Below are 22,408 nucleotides of genomic sequence, written 5' to 3' on the forward strand. Positions count from 1 at the left end.
CACCACAGTCTTCTGAGTATTCCAGAGCCAGTGTCTACACAGCCAGCAGTCTCTCAAGGTGCTCCTCAGGCTAAATGGCTGGCGCTGTGGCTCACTCCACAACCTCTTCTCACCATCCTGCACATGCACACAGATGCACACATTCACATGCAACACACAACACACCTAGGGCACACGTGCGTGCACACGCGTGTGCACACACGCGTATGCACACACAGGCACACATGTGCGTATGTGCACACACAGGCACACAGACACATAACACGTGTGCCCTTGCACACCCCTTAACATAATCCGATTAGTGATAAGGTGACTCCTGGTCTGTGGGAAGACAGCACACACAGTAGCATGTGACTCCACATGGTGCAGCCAGAGTGTGGCTCTGTGGCTGCCCTTTCCCCGGCTCCTCTGGGCCCAAGTCTGCAGCACTGCTCTTTCCTTGACATGGGGCCCTAAGCTTTTCATCGGGGGCAGTTTGGCTGGCATAGCCGTTGCAAGCCTTGGAGTAGGGAAGCCTGGTTGGACCCTCAGTTCTGCCACTCAGGAGCCTGGATGAGTCGTTAACACCTTGGAGCCCATTTTCCTAATTTACAAGTGAATCATCTTCATTTCCACCTTATGGTGTTTTTGTAAGGATTAAATGTAATACGGCATCTTAAGTGCTCAGCACAGTGCCCCACACTTGGTAGGAAGTGCTCAGAGATGACGGCTGTGACTATTACTCTTATTATTTTCATCATTATCATCATCTCCCCCAGTCACCACAGGCATTGCCTGAGCCTCTGAGCAGCCAAATCAATTCATCGTCTCATCCATGAGGCAGGAAACAGTCCCTTTTCCTGATGGACTGGGCTTCCCCGTTTCTACCAGGCATGTGTTGATGTTGATACTGTGCAGGCATTGGGCCTGGTTTCCACATTTCTACCAGGTGTGTGTGGACGCTGATGCTGTGCAGGCATTGCTGCTGATAAGGACAGCTCTCTGATTAATAATGATAAGAAAGATAGACAGTTTTTAAAAATCCCACTTCTAGGCAATAAAACATGTTTGTGTGAAAACAGCTCTGCCTGCCAGAAGCGAAAAACCTGCCACAAAACAACCTAGCACCTCTCCCTCTTAATTCTTCTGCAGTAAAGGGTGGAGGTGCAGGGCCCAGCGTAGTCTCCTCTGCTTACCCCGGGGTTTCAGGGCCCCAAGCCGCTGTAGCCCGTGGATGATGTCAGCTACTTTTCCCACTGTGTTGTGAATCAATATGGAAGCCCCACATAGCAGATGAAAGGCACCCTGACCTTTCAGGGACTGCTGTGAGCCTGGAGTCTTCCTGGGTGCTCCCAGCCCAGGCTGCTCCCGGCTGTCCTGTCTTTCATGTCTGGAATCAGGTCCAGAGAGGGAAACCTGTGTCCTGGATATCCCGTGTGCTGTGTCCTGGGGCTGCTGGAAAAATACCCTTAACTGGGGGTCTTTAAACAACAGGGATTCATCCTCCCACAGCTCTGGAGGCAGAGATCTGAGACTGAGGTGTCCAGGGGCGGTGCTCCCTCCTGAGGCTCTGGGGAGCCTTCCCGCCTCTGCCAGCTCCAGGACTCAGGGCATCCCTGGGCGGTGGCCGCATCCCTGCAGTCTCCTTTTTTCTGCCTTCTCCTCTGTGTCTGTGTCTGCTCTTCTGCCTCTTGTAGGGACAACTGTCATTGAATTTAGGGCCCACTTGGGCAATCCAGGATGAGGCCATCTCAAAGTCCTTAACTTGAGGATATCTGCAGAGAACTTTTTCTCAGTCACTGTCATGGGGTTGGATGTGTCTTTCTGGGGCCACTGTTCAACCTGCTGCACCCTCGTTTACTCTTTCAATGCATGCTGTCAAGGGAGAGCATGATTCTTAATTTTTTTCTTCTTCTTTGAGACAGGGTCTCTCTCTGCTACCCACGCTGGAGTGCAGTGGCACCATCATGGCTCACTGCAACCTTGAACTTTTGGGCTCAAATGATCCTCCCACCTCAGCCTCCCAAAGTGCTAGGATTACAGGCTCCAGTCACTGGGCCAGGCCCCTGTGATAACCTGGTCTTCCTTGGTGCCCAAATCACACACAGTTGCCATGAACGACGTCCACAAGGTGGGTGGCAGGCGGGAGCCTTCGTGACGGTCCTTGGTTCTCACCTAGAAGGCTGGCTGCCCACATGTAAAGGTCAGGCCTGGCTGTGAGGTCGTCTGGCCCTGCCTGTGCCCCCCATGGCCTTGCACGCTGAACTCTGAGCTGGGGTGGAGAAGAAGATGCAGGAGGACAGAGGCCCACGGAGTCCTGGAGCCCCGAGAGGCCTCAGCTGTCACCTCAGGCCTTGAGAAATCAGCTTCTGAGCACCATGACAGACGGTGAAGGTGACATCAGCAGCCCCACCACAGGCTTCTGCAGGGCATGTGCTGCTAGCCCCATCCTGCCAGGACCTCCCGCATCTCCCAGGGGAAGCATCCGGGCACAGGGTTGATGGGGCAGCCCTGCCTCTGGGACCGGGTGACAGGTGGGACCTCTGCCAGGCCCAGGGCTCATGGGTGCCAGCAGGTCTGGGAGGTGGGGAGGCTGGTGCTGGGCCTTGACTTGGGGTGCTCATCCTCACCGGCCCCACACAGGGGATGGGGCACTGAAGGGCTCCCCACTGGGCAGAGGGTCTAGAAAGCCTTGTCCGAAGCTGATGTCTGAGATAAACCTTGAAGGAAGAATAGGAGAGCTTCCCTTTCTCAGGTGACAGAACACAGGCTGCTCTCCCGCCGGCCCGCCCCATGGCACATGGGCAGGTGAGGGCAGCACCGATCAGCATTGCTGCACAGGCATCCCGGACTCCAGCCACGGGGACACTTCCCCAGCCCGGGTGGTGGCCGTGGCAGCCTGGGGGCCACATCTGCCCCACAGGGTTCACTGTCGTTCCCAGCTCTGGTGTCCGATTCTGGGTGATTCATGGGTGTTAATGTTGATTCAAGGACAGAACTACATCTTTTGCTTCTAAAACAGCTTTTGTGGTGCCAGGCATCTGATTCCAGCACACGCTGTGCTCCGCAGTTATTCCAAATGTGTGTAGCTGTTTCTTTGTTTTTTTTTAGGATGAAGTTTCAAATATCTAAGAAGTGATAGCTTGTCCAGCACAGGAGGCCTCTCTGTGTCACTTTGTGTCTGCTTGAGAGGCTCCAGCACAGGACATCAGGATGGTCTCAGACCACTGAGTCATAACAGTGCGTGCAAAAATAGATTTCACTGTGGAAACCTAGGGAGTGCTCTGTCCCCTTAGAGATGGGAAGACACACAAAGAGTGACAGCAGGGACTCGTTCTGAGCAGGTGCAGTACCAGCCCAGGAAGGTGACAATATTATCCTTTTTAGCTATTGAAGCAACATAACCAGTCACACAGCAGAGGGTGGCAGAGACGGGATGTACCCCAGCCATCTTGACCTTGACCCTTGCACTGAACTGGTGACCAGATTGCTCCGAGGAAAAGCAGGATCTGAACTCAAGGATGGCCGCAGGCTTCGCTGCCTCTGGGTGCAGGCTGGAGCAGCCACGGCCAGGACAGAACACCGGTGAAGGCGGCCGGCACCCTGAGAAGGTGGCGGCCCTCGGAGGGGGGTCCGTGGTGGAGCCTGGCCACCCGCTTTCCGCACCCTGCAGGCCTCTACCCCTGCCCTAGGCTCCCGCTATGAACCAAGCAGCCTGAGCCCTGGCCGCTCCGTTGTGGGGTCATTTGAGGAACAGCTGGGGTGGAATGAATCACATTTGGTTTGGGCCCTCAGCATTTCCACAGACGAAGGCCTCCTCGACTCACTGGGGAGGGCTTGCATGGCCAGCAGATGCCAGGTGGACAGTGATGCTCAGCCTTCTTCCAGAGTGACAAGGGCCCCTGGCTGGTAGAGACGGCCTTGAACTGACAGAGCAGAATGGAGATATTGCCGGCCGGGCGGTTCCACCCACCCCAGCTGGAGGAGGTGGATGGCGCAGCTGCCAGCCAGGAGGCCATGGCACCCACATGTGCACATTCAGTCCTGCAGGTTGGCTCCAGGCAGCGGCCACGGTGCCCTCAAGGGCAGGGCACTTCCTCTCCCCAGGTCCACACATTCCTGACTCCACAGCTGGTCTTTCTTTTTTTTTAAATTTAAGTGTTAGGGTACATGTGCACAACATGCAGGTTAGTTACATATGTATACATGTGCCATGTTGGTGTGCTGCACCCATCAACTCATCATTTAACATTAGGTATATCTCCTAATGCTATCCCTCCCCTCTCCCCCCACCCCACAACGGCCATGGTGTGTGATGTTCCCCTTCCTGTGTCCATGTGTTCTCATTGTTCAATTCCCACCTATGAGTGAGGACATGCGGTGTTTGGTCTTTTGTCCTTGTGATAGTTTTGCTGAGAATGATGGTTTCCAGCTTCATCCATGTCCCTACAAAGGACATGAACTCATCATTTTTTATGGCTGCGTAGTATTTCATGGTGTATATGTGTCACACTTTCTTCATCCAGTCTATCATTGTTGGACATTTGGCTTGGTTCCAAGTCTTTGCTATTGTGAATAGTGCCACAATAAACATACGTGTGCATGTGTCTTTATAGCAGCATGATTTATAATCCTTTGGGTACATACCCAGTAATGGGATTGCTGGGTCAAATGGTATTTCTAGTTCTAGATCCCTGAGGAATCGCCACACTGACTTCCACAATGGTTGAACTAGTTTACAGTCCCACCAACAGTGTAAAAGTGTTCCTAATTCTCTACATCCTCTCCAGCACCTGTTGTTTCCTGACGTTTTAATGATCGCCATTCTAACTGGTGTGAGATGGTATCTCATTGTGGTTTTGATTTGCATTTCTCTGATGGCCAGTGATGATGAGCATTTTTTCATGTGTCTTTTGGCTGCATAAATGTCTTCTTTAGAGAAGTGTCTGTTCATATCCTTTGCCCACTTTGTGATGGGGCTGTTTGTTTTTTTCTTGTAGATTTGTTTGAGTTCATTGTATATTCTGGATATTAGCCCTTTGTCAGATGAGTAGATTGCAAAAATTTTCTCCCATTCTGTAGGTTGCCTGTTCACTCTGATGGTAGTTTCTTTTGCTGTGCAGAAGCTCTTTAGTTTAATTAGATCCCATTTGTCAATTTTGGCTTTTGTTGCCATTGCTTTTGTGTTTTAGACGTGAAGTCCTTGCCCATATGCATCCAATACAGGAGCACCCAGATTCATAAAGCAAGTCCTTAGAGACCTACAAAGAGACTTAGACTCCCACACAATAATAATGGGAGACTTTAACACCCCACTGTCAACATTAGACAGATCAACGAGACAGAAAGTTAACAAGGATATCCAGGAATTGAACTCAGCTCTGCACCAAGCAGACCTAATAGACATCTACAGAACTCTCCACCCCAAATCAACAGAATACACATTCTTCTCAGCACCACACCGCACTTATTCCAAAATTGACCACTTAGTTGGAAATAAAGCACTCCTCAGCAAATGTAAAAGAACAGAAATTACAACAGACTGTCTCTCAGACCACAGTGCAATCAAACTAGAACTCAGGATTAAGAAACTCACTCAAAACCACTCGACTACATGGAAACTGAACAACCTGCTCCTGAATGACTACTGGGTACATAACGAAATGAAGGCAGAAATAAAGATGTTCTTTGAAACCAACGAGAACAAAGACACAACATACCAGAATCTCTGGGACACATTCAAAGCAGTGTGTAGAGGGAAATTTATAGCAGTAAATGCCCACAAGAGAAAGCAGGAAAGATCTAAAATTGACACCCTAACATCACAATTAAAAGAACCAGAGAAGCAAGAGCAAACACATTCAAAAGCTAGCAGAAGGCAAGAAATAACTAAGATCAGAGCAGAACTGAAGGAAATAAAGACATAAAAAACCCTTCAAAAAATCAATGAATCCAGGAGCTGGTTTTTTTGAAAAGATCAACAAAATTGATAGATGGCTAGCAAGACTAATAAAGAAGAGAGAAGAATCAGATAGACGCAATAAAACATGATAAAGGGGATATCACCACCAATCCCACAGAAATACAAACTACCATCAGAGAATACTATAAACACCTCTACGCAAATAAACTAGAAAATCTAGAAGAAATGGATAAATTCCTCAACACATACACCCTCCCAAGACTAAACCAGGAAGAAGTTGAATCTCTGAATAGACCAATAACAGGCTCTGAAATTAAGGCAATAATTAATAGCTTACCAACCAAAAAAACTCCAGGACCAGATGGATTCACAGCCAAATTCTACCAGAGGTACAAGGAGGAGCTGGTACCATTCCTTCTGAAACTATTCCAATCAATAGAAAAAGAGGGAATCCTCCCTAACTCATTTTATGAGGCCAGCATCATCCTGATACCAAAGCCTGGCAGAGACACAACAAAAAAAGAGAATTTTAGACCAATATCCGTGATGAACATCAATGCAAAAATCCTCAATAAAATACTGGTAAACCAAATCCAGCAACACATCAAAAAGCTTATCCGCCATGATCAACTGGGCTTCTTTCTTTCTTCCCTTTCTTTCTTTTCTTTTCTTTCTCCTTCCTTCCTTCCTTCTCTCCCTCTTTCTTTCTTTCCTTTTTGAGACAGAGTCTAGTTCTGTCACCCAGGCTGGACCTCAGTCCAGCTCACTGCTGGACCTCAGTCCAGCTCACTGCTGGACCTCAGTCCAGCTCACTGCTGGACTGTCACCCAGGCTGGACCTCAGTCTCGGCTCACTGCAACCTGCGCCTCCCAGGTTCAAGCAATTCTAGTGCCTCAGCCTCCCGAGTAGCTGGGACTGTAGGCACGTGCCAGTATGCCTGGCTAATTTTAGTTTATTTTGTACTTTTTAGTAGAGATGGGGTTTTGCCATGTTGGCCAGGTTGGTCTAGCACTCCTGACCTCAGGTGATCCTCCTGCCTTGGCCTCCCAAAAGTGCCTGGATTACAGGTGTGAGCCACCACACCCGGTCCTTTTTTTCTTTTTCTTTTTTTTTTAAATTTCAACTTATATTTTGGGTTTGGTAGGTACATGTGCAGGTTTGAGTGATGCTGAGGTTTGGTGTATGAGTGACCCAGGTAGTGAGCACAGTACTCAGTAGTTAGTTTCTCAACCCCCTCCCTCCCTCCGGTATTCCCCAGTGTCTGCTCTTCCTGTCTTGATGTCTGTGAGTACTCCATGTTTAGCTTCCACTCGTAAGTGAGAACATGCGGTATTTGGCTTTCTTTTTCTGTTAATTCGTTTAGGATGACGGCCTCCAGCTGCATCCATGTAGCTGCAAAGAACATGATTTCATTCTTTTTTTTTTAATGGCATAGCCTGTTTCTCAATCCATTATGTCCTGCCCTGCCTCAGTCTCTAAAACTCCTTCCTAGGCCCAAAAGGTTTCCTGTTCCCCTGTTTGGAGGTCCTCTCCCTCATCTGCAATCCACTGCCTTTAGAACTCCAGCAACATTCATGTAGGGGTCGATTCATGTTTTTCCTGCACAATTACCTAACAGTTCATGTTTTATGGTGTGACTCCCATGCAGTGCTGCATCTGTGGCTGGGAGCATGGCTTGGATGTGTTTTGCTTTTTCATGGTCCTGCCATAGCACCATGAGTGATCACGGCTGTCATCAACAGTGGTGTACCTCTCGAATGAATGACTGCGTGTATGGATAAGTGAAACTCAGGGATGAATTATCTTTTAAAAAGTAAAAATTTCAGAAAAAAGTTGGTTATTATTTTTCCCACCAGTTATTATCAGCATTTATTTCCCAACCTTATCATGCTGTCTTCATCTGCTGGGGCTGCCATAAAAGAAAACCATAGTCTGGGCAGCTTAAGCAATGGAAATTAACGTTCTTAACGGTTCTGAAAGGTGAAGTCCAGGTTTCAGGTGTCGGCCAGGTCAGTTTCCTTCTGAGGCCTTTTCTTTTGGCGCGTGGGTGCCACCATCTTGTCGTGTGCTACATGAACTCTCCTTTGTGTATGTGTGAAGACAGAGCAGGACCAGACTCCATGGCATCATTTGTTTGTCTGTTCGTTTTTGAGACACGGTCTCCCTCTGTTGCTCAGGCTGGAGCGCAGTGGCATGATCATAGCTCACTGCAGCCTCAACTTCCAGGGCCCAAGTAATCCTCTTAGCTCAGCCTGCCAAGTAGTTGGGACCACAGGCACAGGGTGCCATACCTGGCTAATTTTTCAATATTTTGTAGAGGTAGGGTCTCACTATGTTGCTCAGGCTGGTCTCAAACTCCTGGGCTCAAGTAGTCCTCCTGCCTTGGCCTCCCAAAGTGCTGGGATTACAGGTGTGAGTCACCGTGCCTGGCCTGTGGGGTCATCTTTAATGAGGACACTAATCCACTGGATCAGCTGCCTCAACTCCATGACCTCATTTTGCCATAAGTACTTCCTTAGGGTTTTGGACTTGCTTGGGCCCTGCCACCCTTTCCTTGTTGCCTCTTTCTCTCTCTTGGAAAGGGACGTCTACTCCATGCCTGGCTCACTGTTATATTTTGGGAACATGGAACTTGTTTGGGTTCCGTGGTTCACGGCTGGAGGGGAGAGCTCAGCTTCAGGGTGGGCGAATCACACTCTGAGTCCCACCCATTCCTGATTCAGGTGAATTTTTGTTGAGGCTCAGGACTTCACAACTTAGCGCTGATGCTGGAATGAGTTAAGACTTCTGGGGCTGTTGGGATGGGATGAGTGCATTTGCCATGCAAGAAGGACATGAATTTGGGGGAGGTCAGGGACAGGATGTTCTCAACTGAATGTCTGTGGCAGCGTCACCTCGTTGGCTCAGAGTGAGTGAGCTCACTCTCTGGTGTCACCTCTTAGAAGGACACTAATCCCATCAGATCAGGGCCCCACTCTCATGGCCTCACTTAACCTGAACTACTTCCTTAGAGGCCCCATCTCCAAATACAGCCACACTGGGAATTAGGGCTTCAACATATGAATTTCGGGGGACACAAACATTAGTTCCATCAAACAAAACATGATGTCACCTGAGCGGCTCCCTTTCTGAACCCATGTCATGTGTTAGCCTGGTGGATACACCTTAGGGGCAGGCACCACTTGCTCTCTGCCCCTCATAGGCTTTATCCAGAAACATGTGGACATGTAGGTGTGGACTGTCCCTCTCCTTCCTTGACACATGACATCTCCTTGCTGCCAGCATCGAGGAGGGCCGTGTGACCAGGGCTGCCTGTTGAGTGCTGGAGGAAATTGTGTCTGCCATTTTTAGGTGTGGATCCTGAAATTCCTAGGTGACGCTCCGTGAAATTCCTGAGTGATGCTCTGTGAAATTCCTGAGTGATGCCCCGTGAAATTCCTAAGTGACGCTCTGTGAAATTCCTGAGTGACGCTCTGTGAAATTCCTGAGTGATGCTCCGTGAAATTCCTAAGTGACGCTCCGTGTTCACCTCCTAGGCTCTTTTCCTCCTCTTCCTCAATCCCCCGTTTCTCTCTTCCCAAGCTGGATTCAGAGAACCCCAGCATGGAGCCACGAGAGGGTTGGGGCCAGGGTGAAGGAGTTAGCTACAAGCTGAGCACTGCACGGCTTATTTATAGTGCGCCACTGGCTTTGGGGGCTATGGGTTACGGCAACAATGTTATTTACTCTGAGTCATAGAGGAGAGAAATCCATGAGAAAAAGACAAAACGTGGCAATCAAATTGAAGACTTATGCAAATAGTGCATAAAATCTTACAACTTATAAATAGCAAATATCTCTGCACCATAACTCATGATTGATTTGACATGTGTGGTGGATCCATGATGAGTTGGTCTGTTGTTGGTGTCACACGTTTGGTGGGTCCAGATGATGACCTCATCTCCACTTAGGGGCTCTTCAGGCCTGGAGGCAGGTCTTGAGCATGTGCTGGGGGGGTCCCCAGGCCTCAGGGATTAGCTCCTCCTCACTGTTCTGCTGGCCAGTAGGAAACATTTTTGTTATGAAAGCAGCCATTATTAGGGCCTCACCTATGGAATGGTAGATTTCTGTGTGTTGGTGGTTTGTGGATTCAGATATGCAATAGGAGGCCCAGGCAAAGCACCATGTGCTTATATGCTTTGTGCTGGTTGATCCTGGTCCAGTGGAAAGATGTGGATTGGATAGCTCCAACACTTGTTTCCAAGAATCTGTCCAGCTCTCATGCAAGTCCAGCCTTGGTGAAAGACAATTTGTGTGATTTCTCAGCACGGTGCCAGCAGGGCTCAGGAGCAGCACTGAGGGGTGCACAGAGACTGTCACCCCAGAGCGCCCCAGCATCCTGCCCCTCAGGGACCGCAGGGCTGCATGGGGAGGACGTGACACTAGGTTCCTGGGTGACTGCTCTCGCTACACTCCTAAGCCCAGGAAACTTCCATGAGAACTTTTTTTTCCCTTTTTTTTTTTAAAAAGCCAACCCCATCTCCTCCTCTATAATCCTTTTCTCTTTATTCTTTACATTTTAAATTGAGGGGCGCTTGACATTTATATGAAGCATATTTTTCAACTAACATTTTATAAAGTCAAATGTAAAAAGAGAAAAGCAAAAATTTGAAAAACTTTCCTTACTTTGGGTGGTGAACTAATTAAAATGTAGAGAGATTTGTAGTGAGCTGGTTAAATGTTCTCTCTTTGATATTTAACCAGCGTGATTTCCCATGATGGCTTCAGCAAGTCTCACCTCCTGGCTGGGGTCCCCACAGGCTGGCACAGCTCAGCTCCAGTGACAACCTCACTGCCTGAGTAATTAGTCTCTTTCTCCAGAACGTGGAGTTAGAATGGGTTGTGTTGGGGTCCCATTTACTCACTGCAGATCTTCCTCCCCTCCCTGTCCTTTCGAGACCACCTTGGTGTTTACGTGGTGCTCAGAGACCTGATATATTTCTGTGCTTGGCCACAAACCCATCTTACTGATAACCAACATGGCTTTCAACACAGATCTTGCTTTTTTGCACTGCATCCTTCCATTTCCCCAGTGAAGCCCTTTCTGTGTCTCTCCACAGAACTGTGTCTACTGTGCCACAGGTATTTTAGTTTTTAATTAAATCACATACATGATTGCTGCTCTATGTAGTTTTCCATAGTTGAATTACTGTATGTAAATGACACTGCCATTGATGACATAGGGTATAAGAAGCTAGACAGCAGCTTAGAATTCAGATAGGGAGACATACTTCTTTAACACTAGGGATTTTTAATGTTTTAATCACTTGGGATATAATATATACAGTCAACTTTGGTTACTGCAAACCCAACTAATCAGACTTTGCAATAATGTGATTTTCTTCCCCACCTGGAACTTGGTTTACAGGAGAAGCAGCTAAAGTGCTCAAAAATAAGCTTGTGCCTGATTAGTTTTATGCATGCAAATTACAGAATATGCCCATGGGCCCGCAAGGGGTTCATTTCATCTCCCAGGATGGATAAATGCATTCAGATTTAGTGTTCTGAGCACATGGGCCAAATTATATTGCATGGTCCCTTTCTAAAATAAGGGAAGACACTTTCCCATAACCCTGAGGACTGAGTTATCTCATTGTGTATTATGGCCAATCCACACCTTCCCGTCGTATCTTTCAATTCAGTGCCTGCGTCAGAAGTTCTACAAATGCTCCTAGGGTGCTCAGAAACCATGTGCTTACTAATTCTGTCCACTTGAACTCGCATCATAGAAGGTAGACAAACCTATGTTTCTCTGTGGAGATCAAATGCCAGCTCCTTTATAAAGGCTTCCCAGCATGGGAACCCTTGGTGTCCTACAGCACTTTGAAGCTGTGTCCTTTCCTGGCATAATTTGTAGGCTTGTCTTTCTCCTGTACATGTCATACATGTGCAATATACTACAGACCTTGTGGACTGGTGGTTACTGTTTCTACTGACTTTCTGTTGGTTAATAGGAGTTCTAGCTAAGGTCATTGAAATCGTGCTACTTGCCAGACAGTTTCTAAATGCTTTAGGTGCATGTTTTCAATTAAGCCTCATAAACCACTTTATAGTTAAGGGGCTGCAATGATCTCTATCTTTGTTAACAATCCTGTGAATTAATGGTAGTGTGCACAGCTTAGGATACGTGTCCTATAGGTGGCTCATTGGTGGAGTATTGTCCATCATGGGAATGACTAGTATAGACAGCCTATAACACATGCCTGAGCAGTGGAGTGTTGTCCATCATGAGAATAACCAGTGTAGACAGCCTATGGCCTGTGTCCTTCATGTGGCTTATTGGTGGAGTGTTGTCCATCATGAGAATAACTAGTGTAGGCAGCCTATAACACATGCCATTGGTAGAGTGTTGTCCATCATGGGAATGACTAGTATAGACAGCCTATAACACATGCCTGAGCAGTGGAGTGTTGTCCATCATGAGAATAACCAGTGTAAACAGCCTATGGCCTGTGTCCTTCATGTGGCTCACTGGACTTGTACAGATACTTGCAGGAGGAAGAGGCCACTTCTGGGTAGGGACTGGGAGTGGGGTAGTCAGGGAAGACTCCCTGGAAGAGACAGTTTCTTTCTGGGCTTTGAAGGAATCACATAATCTAAATTGTCAGGGATTAAATGATCATAAAAACATAGCCTAAAGCAGTTCAGAGGTGGAAACATTTGTTTCTGGGATAAGAACAAAGAGTACATCAGCCTGGCCTGAGTAAGAATTTGTGCAGAGTAGTTATGAGAAATTAAACTGAAAGGGCCACTCACTACAGGAGAGTGTAGGGTCTTGATTCCAGGCCAAGGAGTTCATCTGTTAATTCATCAAATATTTATGGAATGCTTCTCAGGGTCAGGCACAATTATACCTGCCAGGGATGGATCAGCACAAGAAACAGGCAGAGATAGCTTCTGCGTGAAGCTCAGACGTCACCCAGGCACATGATGTCCTTTGAGGGACCCTGACCAGCAGGGTGACAAGGCTGGGTCTGCAGCTGTGTGAGGGGCCACATGTCCTGGTGAGGACAGTGATCCAGGGCCTGGCACCAAGGGTATGTCTCAGTCATGGTAAGGTCAGCAGTTTGTCGTTTTGCTTCGCTTCAAGCACCCTAGATGTAAGCTGGATTATGAGGATGCTCTCAGGGCTAGGAATGTTAAACTGTTGCACTGGAACTGCACTATAGCTGTTGCTACCAATGGCTGCCTCCACCCACAGCATGGGTAGCACCCTGCGAGGCTCTTGATTGAGATCCCTGCTGGGAACTGTTAACACATTATTTAATCCACCCAACAACTGTGTGAAGAACTGTCCCATTTTATAACTGCAGCAAAAGAGGTTTAGGGAGATTTGGTAGCTTGGCCAAAGGTCTAAAGCAAGCAAGTAGTTGAGGCAGAAATGGGGTTGTTTCAGGTCTGAATCTGAGCTGTGGCAGCCTATCTTCGTGGACACTATCTGATGCTCTTTTGAGGTGGATTCCCAAAAGGTCTCAGAAAACAAATCCAACCATATGCTGTAAATCCTTGAGATAAAGAACTCAGCACATCTGTGGGGTCCAACTCCAGTCCTTGAGTGGCAGAGGAAGGTGGGACTTAAAGACCCTCATGGTCTGGTCCACCTTCAGTCCTTGAGGGGAGGCACAGTTAGAGTCCTAGCAGTGACTCCCCCTCCAGACAATGTCAGGAAGGCATAGGTTGCCGTCCAGATGCCCCACCTCCTTCAGAGGACAAGTGAGTGGCTGGGGAGGGGCCGAGAGAGGCTAGACTGGGGGCAGGTGAGATGGTGCTTTGCAATATAGAAAGCCCTGCACAGAGAGACTCTAAAACCTGTTCAAAAAAGCCTGAATAATCAATAGAAAAGTCATCTGCAGCATAAATTCTTTTTTTGCATATGAAAAAGAGAGACATCCGGCTGTACCCATTATTGTTGGTGATTTAGCCATTTAGAAAATGCCTGCTGACAACCTACAGAATGGGAGAAAATGTTTCCAACCTGCTCGTCTGACAAAGGGCTAATATCCAGAATCTACAATGAACTCAAACAAATTTACAAGAAAAAAACAAACAACCCCATCAAAAAGTGGGCGAAGGATATGAACATAAATGCAGCCAAAAAACACATGAAAAAATGCTCATCATCACTGGCCATCAGAGAAATGCAAATCAAAACCACAATGAGATACCATCTCACACCAGTTAGAATGGTGATCATTAAAAAGTCAGGAAACAATAGGTGCTGGAGAGGATGTGGAGAAATAGGAACACTTTTACACTGTTGGTGGGACTGTAAACTAGTTCAACCATTGTGGAAATCAGTGTGGCGATTCCTCAGGGATCTAGAACTAGAAATACCATTTGACCCAGCCATCCCATTACTGGGTATGTACCCAAAGGATTATAAATCATGCTGCTATAAAGACACATGCACACGTATGTTCATTGTGGCACTATTCACAATAGCAAAGACTTGGAACCAACACAAATGTCCAACAATGATAGACTGGATGAAGAAAATGTGGCACATATGCACCATGGAATACTATGCAGCCATATAAAAGGATGAGTTTATGTCCTTTGTAGGGACATGGATGAAGCTGGAAACCATCATTCTCAGCAAACTATCACAAGGACAAAAAACCAAACACCACATGTTCTCACTCATAGGTGGGAATTGAACAATGAGAACACATGGATACAGGAAGGGGAACATCACACACCAGGGCCTGTCATGGGGTAGGGGGAGGGGGGAGGGATAGCATTAGGAGATAAACCTAATGCTAAATGATGAGTTGATGGGTGCAGCACACCAACGTGGCACATGTATACATATGTAACAAACCTGCGCGTTGTGCACATGTACCCTAAAACTTAAAGTATAATAATAAAAAAACTAGAAAAAACAAAACAAAACAAAAAAAGAAAATGCCTGCTGAAGGGTCTCTTGGCAGCGGGGCAGGGTTAATGTGTCTTCCACAATTCTTTCATGCCTCCCGGGAAAGAACTCACACCGTGGGGAAACGCCCCCTCCGGTGAACCCTTACAAAGCAGCTCGGCTTCTCGCAGGGACGATGGTGGTAGGTGGGACTGGGTGGGTGGGGGGTTCTGGAGAATCCTTGGTGATGCCCTGAGGCTTTGCCTGGAGCCCTTGGAGCAGAGGTTTGAGATACACAGCCTTGAAGCTATGAATGCACAAATGGGCACCGGCTGCACATTGGACCAGCAATGGTCAGAGGAGAGGGTGTGTGGTTTCTCGTTACACGATAGTGATAACCAGGTGCTTCCAGCTCCAGAGTTAAGTGGGGAGTCGGCCCCCCATTTGATGAGCTGTGCATTCCTGTGCTTAACAGAAAAGCAAACCAAAAGGCTGCTCCATTAGCTTCCACTTTTTCTTGCCCACATTTTGCCTATTGGCTCCGATTACCATGGCAAATTACCAGCATTATTCACATTGGAAAATGAACTTTAAATGGGAACATTGCAAGACTAAAACTTTACTCATTTCCAACACTCATATTTTGAATGGCATGAATAAATAAAATGTGCTCAAATTTGCAGTAGTAGTCCTCAGGGTAAAATTGACATTCAGCCAAAGTGGCGGGATACTAAAATCCATAGATTATAAAGGAGAAAGCCTTTAGTAAATATTTTCCCATTGAAATCCTGCCTTTGGGTTTATACTGCTGAAAAATCAGAAAGGTTAGATTTGCATGTGGGTGGGGCAACACGGAATCCAGGACCGATGCCCGGAGTCCCCAGGCTCCTTTCCCCTTTGAACTTTGTTTTGCAGTGGGGGCGGGTGGTGGGGCAGTGGGGGTGGGTGGTGCCTCACTGGAGAGAGCCAAGAGGGGGCTTGGGAGGGCAGATGGCAGAGGGAGGCAGGGCATACCTTGGAGCCCCCTCTCAAACAACCCACCCCATCTAGACCCGGGAAGTAGGGGAAACACTGCCAGGAAAGTCCAGCCAAACACAAACTGAAGCCTCCGGGGTAATCAGAGAAAATGGAAGATGATCTTCCCTGACTTCCATCTTCATATCCCTTTGTGTTTCTGTGGAAGAGGCAGTCTCTATGTCATGTAACGAGCCCTGTTTTCTGACAATTACAATAAAGCTTCATTAATTTCAAAATCAGGGACTGGTAAAAACTGATGTCCAACCAAATAGTTCAAATTATCTGACTATTCAATTATTCTAAATCTCAAATGACCTAAAGGCAGATGGCAAATTTGAGTGAAGGCATGAAAAGGAAAATCCCTTATTGTAGCCATTGTATGGTGGGAAAAGCCCTAAACTTGGGATCAGAAGAACCGGAGTTGAGTTCTGCCACCACCTTCCCCCAGCTGCATGACCACCACGGGGCAATTGGGGTCTCCGAGCCATGGGTTCCTCCTCTGCAAGAGGCATCATCATAATCCCCCCTCAAGGCCAAGGTTCTGTGTCTTGGCACAGAGATGTGCGCCTGCAGCATCCTGCACTCATCTCTTCAGTAGGAACAGTGCTGCTGTCACAGGGGTGTTATGAGGTTGGATGATAGTGGATGGAGGTGCTTAGCCTGGTGCCCGGCACTAAGCTCAGCATCCAGCACTCAAATACCAGCTGCTGTTGTTATTGCCATTATCATCCAACTGTGTGCAAACATAATAATTTTTAGAAAAAATACAGAAATAACTCACCCCCACGTGCCTCATCCTTCAAATTAAAATAACCTGTTTAAAGGGTACATTTTGATACAATTAAGTATGCAGGCACATGCAGTTTTGAGGGGGCGTATGTTGGGGTGACCTTTCCTGTGACTCACTTGAAGTTGGCGTCTGTCTTGGCTAACTCTCTGACTTTGCTGCTGCTGCTGGTGAGGCCTGTGCCCCACGACTGTGCTCACAGGACGGTCCCCTTAAAAGAACGTGAATAATGAGTTCAATCATAAGGAAATCAAAGCTACATAGTTAGCCTTTTAGAGTTTTATTCTTAATTCACAAATAATAATTGTATATATGTATTGGGTGCAATGTGATGTCTTGATACATATACACATTGTGGGATGATCATATCAGGCTGACATATCCACCACCTCAAAGACTTACTGTAATGAGAGCATTTACAGTCCTTTCTTTTGGCTGTCCTGAAATACATGATACATTATCATTAACTATGGTCACCGTGCTGTGTGACAGATCCCCAGAACCTGTCCCTCCTGTCTGCCTGAAACCTTGCGCCCTCTGACGGACATCCTAGCCCCTGGTAACTGCCTTTCTCCTCTCCATTTCCATGAGAGTTCTGCAGCCATGCACATAGATGCTGGGTAAATTTTGGACCAAAAGCCAACCTTAGGAGGAAATTACACATATATCAGCTGTGCCATTTAATCACTTACAGTGAAATCATCAGTTTATTTTTGGTGAGGAAATGCTCATTAGTGAAACTGCCTGCTCACTATTTAATTACATGTACCTTTATTTCTGTTTAAATTGGAAGCTAGCGTCTGAGGCAACAGCACATTCAAAGGTTAAGTCAGTGTGCTTTGGAGTTATGCCGTCGGCTGTGTGGCCCTCTAAGCATTGTTTTCTGATCTAAGTGTTCCTTCCTCTCTGATTTCACAGCTTGGGTGTGTTATTTTGTGACTGTTGACACAAACATTGTCCTCGTCAAACTGGTCGCCCGAGGACAAGGACTCAGTCTCACTCCTCATTGCAATCGCAACATCCACTGAGTGCGCACGGCGGGCCCCCATCCCAAAGCACGCTTGCCTCTGGGTCAGCTCATGCACTGCTGTCTCTGAAGCCCTGCCATAAAGGGAAGCCGGAAAGAAGCTGAGGGAGTGTCTGTCAGAGCCCTGATTGCAGACAGGCTCGGCCATGCCCAGAACGTCACAGACACCAGTTCTCAAGCATTTCTGCTTTTATTTCACCCCCATCCCTGTCCCTCGGGAAAAAGAATCAATCAGAATTTATTGTGCAAGGCACTGATGAAAGACAGGGCAAAATAAGACAAGGTCCTCTACATTATGCAGCCTAGAATACGAAACAGGAAACACAAAACATCATGTGATAAATGGCAGCTGACATTTCTCAAGGGCTGACTGCATATCAGGTGCTCTTCTAAGTAACAGCGAGTGTCATTTCTGTTCATCTACATTGTAATCCTAAGAGGCAGTTACGATTATTATCCTGTTTTACAGATGAACAAGCCAAGGCCGAGGAAAATAAAATTCCTTGTCTAGCACACAGGTAGTAAGTTGTGGGTCTAGAAGTCACACTAGTTCCATGAGGCCCCACAATGCGTGCTGCCTCTGAGACACTGAGGAGAGAGAGGAGGTGCCTTGGTCACAGCTCCCACCCTCAGATGAGATGAGCCTGCAGGTAGGGGCCTGCCATGGCAAATGCTGCCTCTTAGACGAATTGGGGTAGGAGCTTAGGGGAGCAAATGACCCTCAACCTCCTGGAGCAGGCAGGCAGCCACCTGCATCAAGACCACGGGTGCTTCTGCGGGTCTTAAGCCCCTTCCCCACTCCCTGAATAGGGGTTTCTGACAGAGGATGCCGAGGCACTCTGACATGTGACGTGGTTGTCTAAACACTGGTGTAAGCCAAAAATAAAATTCTAAGGCCCCCCAACCATCCAAATGGACCCCTCCTCTCAGCCAAGGGCATTCCAGAGTTAACCTGAAAAACTGGTTCAGGCATGATGGAAGAGGGGTTTGGACATGCCTCATGATACCTCCCTCCATTGTGGAATTCAGGAAAAGCCAACCAGCCTTAACATCAACACAGACCTGAGTCCGATGAGAAACAGTGACCATTTGTTCCCTCCAAAGCCTCCTACCCAGAGATCTGCACGGTCAAACCCTGGTCTCCACACCTCTTATCCTAACCCAGACCTTCCTTTCTACTGATCATAACTCTTTCAACCAATTGCCAGTCAGAAAAATGTTATGACCTGGAAGCCGCTGCTTTGAGTTGTCCCATCTTTCCCACTGAACCAATGTCAATCCTACACGTATTGAATGATGCCTCAATTCTCTTTAAAATGTATAAAACCAAGCTGTGCTCCGACCACACTGGGCACACGGCGTCAGGACCTCCTGAGGCTGTGTCACATGTGTGTCCTTAACCTCGGCAAAATAAACTTTCTAAATTGGTTGAGGCTTGTCTCAGATACTTTTGGGTTCATGTTGGGGACCTGGAAGAGTGAGGTGGAGGCCTTCATGGGGAGGCCTCTGCCCACGGCACCATCAGGAAGCCCGAGTCTGCCACAGCTGCTGGGTGGGACAGACCAGGGTGCTCCCGACGGGCAGACCCATCCCAATTTCTGAGGTGGAAAACCAGACTTGGGCCTCCCACTGCCCACCTCCTGCTTCCTCTCACTGGCTCAGTGGCCAGGACCCGTTCTCTCTGCCCCTCCCTTTGGTCTATGCAGGCCTCACACCATGCATTGCTGCTGGGTGACAAGACAGCCCACAGGATCCAGCCCCTGGGAGGACAGCCCGACCCTCACTCCACGGTGGGTGTGCCACAGCCAGCACGCGGGAGCAGGTGTGTTCCACACCAGGAAGGTGCAGGTAGGCGTTTGCCAAACAATAGCCTCCGGCCTGCAGCAGGAAGGCCCTCCCACGTGTGTGAGGAGATGCATTAGAGCAGGCATGGCATAGGCTAGTGGCTGGGCACAGCTTTAACTTCCAGGGTTACAGACATTGAGGCATTTCAGTCTTGTGTTGTTAGCATGTTTTAATCCGACATAATTAGTTACAGTAAAGAATCCATCTACGGAAAATGAAGAAAATACGGCTTTAAAATTAAGGATCTGCATAGAGCAAAAGCAGGGACTGAGTCCTATGAGGCTGAGTCTCTCTTGGTGCCTGAGGCTTTGCAAGGTTGGGAGCTGACTACCTTTTCCCCCGTGTCTGACAAGTGGATTCTGTCCTCTGCATGTTGCTGTTTATTTTATGAATCAGCCCCAGCCATTGTCCAGCTCACGGGCACCTCCAGCAGAGAGTGGAGGCCTGCAGGGACTCACAGGTGACCCACGCCTGCAGCAGAGTGGAGAAGGGCCTCCCTCCTGGTCAGCGGAAGGACATCAATGCTGAAGCCAGATGCTGCAGTCCCCAGGACCAGGTGTCCACACCCCCACTGCACGGATGAGACAATCAGCACAGAGAGGTGGGCTGGCTCACTGACACGGGCTCAGACAGTTGGTGGGAGGCTTGGAATCAAATCCCAATCCCTATGTTTAAATTCTAGCTCCAAAATCTGGGCTCCTGACCATGATGTTAGAGGTGCCTTCCAAGGGCTTTTCACTAATTGAGGATTTCGAACAAGCCTGAGATAAGAGATCCCACATTCAGCCTTGAGCAACTGAGGGTTGAGGGTTGTGTGCGCTGACATCTGTCTGTCTACCTGTTGATTATGTAAAGTAGTTGTCCACAGTTTCCTGAATCGTTAAATATCCACAAATCTGTTTACACACATTAACAGTAGTTACTGCTTTAGCAATCAACTTCAAATTTGAATACCATTAAAACACAGAAAATAAACTAAAAACCACATTGGGAAGATGCATATTTCTGTTTTTTGTGTGAAACTGGTGCTTTCTGGTCTACTCAGGAAGATATTTTGAGCCCAGGTTTAATTAGGATCTTTAAATTCTCATTTGTGTGCTGACAACGAGGGTGCTAACAGATGAGGTCCTCTGTTTGGGGCTGAATCATGGTTATTTTCATTCATCTGGATTTAAAAAGATAAAAACCAGAAGAATCATTTCAGGCCATCTAGAGAAAAAGATTCCCCTAGAAAAAGTAGTTGTTTCATAAAGAAAGTAATATTTACTTCCCAGCTTCTGTTAAATTCAAGAAAAGCCTTTAAGTGAGCATCTAAGAAACGCCAACCCCTCTTCTGCAAAATCACCAGGGAGGCTGATGTTACGCAGGCTTCCAATACCACAGAGGTGGGGGCCCTCAGACCCCTTTGTCCCATGACTTTGCCCCTGAGTCTTTCCCTGTCCTGACAGCAGGATCTGGAGAACAGAAATCAGTGGATGAAAATTGCCAAGTTGTTCCCAATGCACCTGGGTCCCTGAGGCAGGCTGGGTGCTGCTGCTGAGCATCCTGCGCCACTGAGCATCCTGCGGGCTCCCAGAGGAGCGGGGTCGGAGCTCCTTCACAGCTCAGTGTGTGTAGAAAACGCAGTCCTCTGGTCCATGTTCCCTCCTCACAGCAAAACCACCAGCACCTTTGTAATGCCATGTTCCCTGCACAATCCTGCAATATTTTTATTTTGTTTATTTACATACCCGATGCTCCTGGTGGAGTAAAAGCAACTGCATGGAGTGAGGGTGAAAAGTAAGCATCTCAGACGAAGCCACAGATGGCCCAACCTTGGCCGGGTGAAGTTTTAAATTTGGACAAACATGCAACCAAGACGGCTCCTGTGTTGTCCTGGAGGAAGCTGAGCTCAGCCCTGCGGCATGCATGGTGTGTGGGTTCCATTAGATTTTCGTCCGGTGTCTGGAGGGCCTAGAGAAAGGCAGGAGAGGAGAAGGAGCCTGTGTTTCCCTAGAGAGGACCTCGAGGCCTGGCTGGGCAGAGGCTTCGTGCCTGGCACTGCGGCAGGTCAGGGGCTGTGTGGCGGCAGAAGGCACGTCGTGGCTGTGTCAATGGAGCTGTGCCCTCCAAGTTACCAATCCCAGTGGGGGTGTTTGTGTCTGCCACCAACTTTCCTAAGACTCTGACCTCACCAACCACTCAGAAAGCAGCGTTCACCACTATCGATGTGCCTGTGTTAAGTTGACTTGACCTTGTCTGCACTGGGTGTTTCCAGATGGTCTGGGAGTGGGCAGGGGAGGGCACCTCACTCTGTGACCCAGGCTGGTCTCGAACTCCTGGCCTCAAGCCATCCTCCCGCCTCAGCCTCCCACAGCGCTGAGATTACAGGTGTGAGCCACCGCACCTGGCTAGAATCTTGTTTTTCACTCCCAGGGAGCATTGAAACAGAGTAGTCACAAGATAAATGTTTAGAAAAAAATTTAAAAGTTGCATATATTACTGTCACAGGATTAGTAATTGTCACTCTACTGTGAAGCCTTTTTATCCCCCTCACTTAGACAAAAGGCTTGTGACCTGAGGCCCTTCTCTATTAAGTGATTCTCTTTCAAATCACAGCACGCATAGACATTCAGTACATCTTTTCTGATAAAATTAGGTACGTGTTTTCTTCCTACCCTGTTGTACCAGGAATCAAAATGTCTGTATCACTCTCAAGTTCTGTCACCATGAAATCTTGCTGGGTCTTGTCACTGCTCCACGGGACAAAATGTGATGAACAGAGGTGGTTCGGGTGCTGCGCTTCTGAGAGGAGTGACTCGGGTCTCCTGGCTGAGGCTGCGAGGCCACTGCCCGCTGACAGCCCACTTGCCAGGATGTCCTGGCCTGAGGACATCCCAACGGGGAACAGAGGTCGAATGGCGTGTGGCTGCTTGGAGCCTGTTCTCCAGAGAAAGC

At 47.9% G+C, this 22,408-nt stretch overlaps 2 protein-coding genes across 2 annotated transcripts in view; one reads left to right on the forward strand and one right to left on the reverse strand.

The window, feature by feature from the left end:
* Nucleotides 1–22,408, forward strand: part of LOC129006788 (uncharacterized) — a 162,567-nt gene that overhangs the window by 108,983 nt on the left and 31,176 nt on the right. The gene's annotated exons all lie outside the window — the stretch shown is intronic.
* The window catches only part of ADARB2 (adenosine deaminase RNA specific B2 (inactive)), a 539,119-nt gene that overhangs the window by 84,148 nt on the left and 432,563 nt on the right, over nucleotides 1–22,408 (reverse strand). The gene's annotated exons all lie outside the window — the stretch shown is intronic.

This window comes from Pongo pygmaeus, chromosome 8 (assembly GCF_028885625.2).
Source record: "Pongo pygmaeus isolate AG05252 chromosome 8, NHGRI_mPonPyg2-v2.0_pri, whole genome shotgun sequence".
Lineage (NCBI taxonomy): Eukaryota > Metazoa > Chordata > Mammalia > Primates > Hominidae > Pongo > Pongo pygmaeus.